A 5,883-nucleotide genomic window follows, 5' to 3' on the forward strand; every position below is an offset into this window, starting at 1 on the left:
TTAGAATGGAGCCTGGTACCTAGTAAGCACTGGGTGAGAGTGAGCTGTCGCTAATGGTCACTGTAGTAGAGGAGACAGCATCAATCACACAGACCAATGCAGAAGTGCAGCTGTGCTGAGCGGATGAAGAGAAATACTCGATGTTACGTTATACAACCAGGAGAGTCAGGGAGGGCTTCCCTGAGGAAGTGGCACTTGACCAGAGATCTGAGGGGTGACTAGAAGGAAGTAGGGAACAGGGGGAAGGAAGAACATCCCAGGCTGAGGGAACAGCATGTGCAAAGCTCTGTGGAGAAGGGATTGTGGACACAGGTAAGAAGCTAAACTGTTATTATGGCCGAAGAAGACCAGGGGTGCCTGTGGCTTAGCAAAGACCTATTGTTCCCTGAGAGAACAGACTAGACAGTTCACAAGGTCCTCTTTTTAATCTCAAATTCTAGAGTTGTGTCACTCTTTTTTTTTCTTTGCAAGGTAATACTGAGGGGTGATCCACAGTTCAGAGAAACTTCTCTAGTAACGAAATATAGAAACGATCCCTGAAAGTATAGTCTTTGTGACCCTTTTAACTTCTCATTTTTGTAAAAAGAATTCTACCGAAAAGTTGCAAGAATAGAATAATGAACTTCCATAAATCTCCACTAGGATTCACTAATTGTTATAATTTTACCGTATTTGCTTTCTCTATCGTCTGTCTACCTACCTAGTAATCAATATACATACACGTATAATATCTATATCTAATATAATACATATTATTGCTAAACCTTTTAAGAGTAAGTTACAGACATCACGACCTTCATCCTTAAGCACATCAGCGTACATCTCCTAAGAATGGGGACATTCTCTCACATGACCATGGTACAATGATCAGATTCAGGACTGAGTCTGCGATCCAGAGTTCTGTGACCTCTTTAAGTACAGAGGGCCTTCAACAGCAAACCTATACTGAGCACCTACTGCGTGCAAGGTGCCGTCCTCTGCACTGAATATTCACACTGGTATGAGAGACAAATCGACTGGCAGATATGTACATTGACTTGTGGAAAGAGCAATGGCAGATGTAAGCAGGAGTGCCAGGGGGATGTAGAGGAAGGAAATCTGGGCAGAGATGTCTAGTTGTCTATCCTATATCCATCCTCCTCTTCTTTCTCACTAACTGGAGCTCCCTTTCCAATGTACCCAACTCCAAAACTACATTCTCCAATTTCTCTTTTGAAAAAGCAAAGATATATAAACAGAAGTCATTGGTTGGAACTTCTGGGAAAATCAAAGCAGCCAAACAAGCTGGGAGGCACATACTTTGGCCCTTGGCCCTTCCTTCTTCCTGCTGCTAGGAATGCCATTGTGATAGCTAGAGCTGCAACAGCCATCTTGCAGCCATGAGGACACATTAAAGATGGAAGCCAATGTTAAGAATGCTGGAGCAGAAAAACAAAAGGATCCTGGGTCATTGATGATAAAGTGCAGCCACCATACCAACCCTGAATTGCCTGCTACAAGCTCTTTAAGAGGGAGGAATTAACTATCTTATTTAAGCCAGCATTAATTGGACTTTCTGTTGCATACAGCTCAATCTGGTACTAACTGATAAATCACCTAATCCAGTCTTGGGGATCCAGAGATAATTCTCTGCTGATTATGAAGGATAAACAGGAAATAAGTTGGGTAAAAGGGTAGGAGGAAGCTCCAGCATGTAGATTTTAGCCTAACAGCAGCAGAGGCCACTTAAGGGATTTGAGTAGAGTCTCAGTATTGAATTTTAGTTTTAGGAAGCAACAAAATGGAAGTCATCTCATTGACAGCTACACTGAAGGGAGGGGGAGACTGAAGTCAGGAAAACTAGTAAGAAAGAAGATGTGACAATCTATGTAAGGAATGATAAGATCCTGAAGTAATCTGCATAACAGTGCTAAAAAACAAGGGCTCTGCTGTCAGAAGACCTGGGGCCCCATCTGGGTTTGCCATTTATCTATATGACCCTGAGCAAATGACTTCTCAATGCCTCTGTCCCTTCCTATTTCCACGAGAATGATAAGAGAATTAAATGAGGCCATGAGTACAGAATGCTTAGAGCAGTACCTGGCACATAACAAACACCCACTAAATTGTTGTTGAGTCCATGGCAGTGAAAGACGGATTCTAGGCAATAAGGTAGAATAAGAAGGAATCAACAGAAGGCTGAGTTTGGTTGGATGGTAAGAGGGGTAAGAGGGAGAAAGCAGTTAAAAATATCTCTCAGATGTGGAGCCAATTTGAACGAATTTGGGGAGTAATACAGTTTGGGACCTGTAGAGTTGGTGGTATCTCTTGCCATCCTCATGGAGATAACCAGTGCTCACTGCACAGGCAGATATGGAGCCTGGCGAGGATCTGAGCTGGAGACAGACCTGTGTGCAGCTGGAGCCCCGGGGTGGGCGTGGGAGGAGATCACAGCCCTCAGGTGGGTGTGTAGAACGAAAAGAGAAGAAGGCCAAGAGGCAGCCCCATGGCTGGTGCTGGTGGACAAAAAGGAGCCAACAAGGAAACTGGAGGACTGGGCTCAAGGTCGTGGGAAAGCAGAGGGAGCGTCCCAGGAAATTCAAAGGAGAGAGCATTTGCAGAAAGAATGGTCAGTAGCACGGATGAGCCACCAAATAAGGTCTAAGTGGGCATTGGGTTGAGGGGCAAAGAGGTCACTGGGGGCATGGCCAGAGAGGGTTCAGGGGGCTGACGGGCTGGAAGGCAGAGTGTGGTCAGTGCAGAAGTAAAGGAGAATTAAGGTCAGGGGAGAAGGTCTGTGTGAAGGTGAGAGGGGAGTTACACAGTAGTGGGAGCTAATAAGGAGAAGAAAATGGAAGACAAGTAAGATGCTAGAAAGAGACTTAGGAAGATGAGGTGGGCAGGCTTGATGCAGATGAGAAGACCCAAAGCTGGGCCTCAGTCTCTGCCACGTGCCCAGAGGGTAGAAAATGGTCCACAGTGGTGTAGGGAAGCCAGAATGCCCAATGGGGATAGGATGAAAAAATTGTGGGAAAAATCTCCAGTCGGAGCTTCTATGGACAGAAGAGGCCGAGAGAAAGAAAGGGGGAGGGAGATGGAGAGGAAGGGGAACAATAAAGACCCCATTCACTGAGGGCTCACCCTGTCCCGCGCATGGAGCCACACCCTGACAAGCATCCTCACTGAGCCCTATTTCCCCAGTGAGCACCGGAGACCCAGGGGGCTTAGGAACCCGGCCAGAAACCGGCAGAGTGGGGGCCTTAACCCACCATCTGAGCCCAGGGTGGCACCCTTAATCACCAACTCCACCGTGTGAGGGACAATACAGTAGAACCACGCGAGAAGACACGGGGATTCAGCCTGAAGAGAGAGGATGGACTGAAGTGATTCTGAACGCAGGTGCAGAAGGGCTGGGTAGGAGTGGCAGAGTCAGACACCTAAGAGGGATTTGCCCCAAGGCTCACCCCGCAGCCTGCGCCCCAGCCCCGAGGGTACTGGCAAAGCAGCACCCGAAGGGAGAAGGGCCTGCGAGCCTCTCCCAGGAGGGGGCAGCAGCGCCCTGTGGAAAGCCAGCTGCCTCTGCTCACAGGCCTCCGGGGGCAGAGGAGGGGGATTGCTGCTTCCTGGGGAAGATGGGGCCCCTGGGACCGGGCTGGGGAAGCCCTGCCTTGGTGACTGTCCCCTCTCCACCATCCCAGCAGGCCTGCTAAATTTGCTGCTCCCCCGGTGAGGCCCAGAGCATTCCTCATGGGCCTCACGCCCTTGGGAACAACCTCTCCAAGCTGTACGCCTAAATCTGCATAGGATGAGCGCTGCAGGAGTCAGTATTAATAAACAAATGGGGTCACTATTGTTCCCCTTCTTCTCCACCTCCTTCCCTCTTTCTTTCTCTCTGCCTCTTCTGTCCATAGAAGCTCAGACTAGAGATCTTTCCCACAATTTTTCAGCCCATCCCCATTGGGCATTCTGGCATCCCAGCACCACTGTGGGCCATTTTCCACACTCCGGGCAAAGACTGGCCTGGCTGTGGGTCCTCTCCTGGGCATAAAGCCTGCACCTCTCATCTTCCTAAGTCTCTTTGTAGCATCTTACTTGCCTTCCTTTTTCTTCTTCTTATCAGCTCCCACTACTGCGTAACTCCCTCCTCTCCTCAGCCCTGGCCAGCCCCACTCCTGGCTCCCACCTTGAGGAGCAGAGGAAGACCCCACCTCTTGCCCAGGCCCCTCTCCACAAGGCCACTCTGCAGGACATGAGTGGGAGGCCTGCAGCTTTGCCAGGAAGGCCCCCACGGGGAGCCCGCCATGTAAGAGCAGCCGTGGGGACATTCCTCACAGGCCTCCTGGGGCCCCTCCCCAGGCTGTGAGAGTCCAGCTTACAACTGGCCCTGATGTCCCAAGAACTCAGGGTAGCCAGTTGCACAAATAGAACTCACACCACATATCAGATGTGAAGGGAAAATAGAGTATCATTATTTTGCTTAGAACTAATCTGGTCTTTCTGCTCTGAGCCCCACCCACTAGTTAGTGGGATGAGGAGGATAAACTAAATGTCCAGTCCAGTTTAACTTTGAGCTGATATTTTAAACCCTTCAGATAATTTTCACTCTTTTGGAAAAATACTCCATGTCTCTGAGAGCCCCTGCTTTCTCTGTCTCCACCCTAGAGACCCAGGTGTGTGGAACGAGGACGCTTTCTCTCTTCGTGTCACTGGGGCAGTGGATGTGTGTTGTCCACTGGTCTTTGGGGAGATGCCCTTTTTTTGGCCTGGGTCGTACTTGACCTCCTGGCCCCCAGTACTGAAAGTGTGGTCGGTTTTTCCAGCCCAGGCAATGCTCCTGGTGAGGATTTGGTGTCTCAGTCTCAGCTGGGCCATAGCCCTAAAGCTCTTTCCATTGGCTCTCCAGTCTGGTAGCTGGAAGGGCACCTTGTCTCAAAATAGCAGGCCTTTTGGTGGGCCCATTGGCTCCCAGCTCGGTACCTGCACCCCATGGGCCTGAAGGTGGCCCAGGGAAGCTGACCTTCGGGCCTCCCCCAGGCTGACACTGCAGAGCTCCTTTTCTGTGGCTGTGCCCTGGGTTCTAATGGGGTGAGTTGATGAAGTGACTTCCTCCCAGTGTCCTGAGGGTGACATTCACTTCTATAACACCCTCCCTCTGCAGGCCCAGAGATGGGGGCAAAAGGGCAATTCTGCTGATTGCCTGGCTATTCTTGGTCTGTCCACTTCCTCCTCTTTTTTTAAGATTCTCAGGTACAGAAAGAGGGTGGGCTGATCCTGTGCTTCTCGTTTCCACCTTTCTGACCCCCAGGAGCCCTAAATGACTGGCTTTGGTGTCTTCCTCTGTATATGGGAGAACTCCAAGCTTTAGGTTTAGTCTTGATGTACTAAGGGAGGAGGAAGAAGAATTTGGAAAATCCCTTCTCAAGATAACCGGTCTGGATCTTAAGGCTGGAACTTTCTGCATAATCCTATTTTGAATGACCAAAGCTGAACATTACCTGAGTCTCTCTCTTGGAATCCCTTCCTACCTAACATGAATCTGCACACACAACTTCCCCTCCCCCTTTCTCATCCTCCTCCTCAGGGCACACACTGTCATCCCTCCTCCTGTAGGCAGATGGGTATCTAGGGTGAACCCGGGGAGAGTGGGAAAAAGAAGAGAAAAGCATGTTAGTGCCTTAAAATGGGATTCCCCTGCCCCTCTCTTGCAGCCTAAAGAACTCTGTTCACATCTGATCCAAATCCCTTAGCTTTTCTTTTTCTCTTACTGCTCTGTAGACTCCCAGGTCTCCGTCCCTTTTGCTCACTTCCCCAAAGGGGCTTGTCAGCAGCATCTGTCCCCCGAGATACCAGGTGGAGACACGTCGGTTTCCTACCTGTTCTCATCACGCTGAAGCACGCCGTGTC

The 5,883-nt window shown here is 49.7% G+C and overlaps 1 pseudogene; it reads right to left on the reverse strand.

Annotated features, from left to right (window-relative positions):
- Positions 1–476: 476 nt before the first annotated feature.
- Positions 477–552, reverse strand: LOC147916409 (small nucleolar RNA U3; annotated as a pseudogene).
- Positions 553–5,883: the final 5,331 nt, after the last annotated feature.

This window comes from Ceratotherium simum, chromosome 8 (genome assembly GCF_057802395.1).
Source record: "Ceratotherium simum simum isolate JZ-2026a chromosome 8, ASM5780239v1, whole genome shotgun sequence".
NCBI lineage: Eukaryota > Metazoa > Chordata > Mammalia > Perissodactyla > Rhinocerotidae > Ceratotherium > Ceratotherium simum.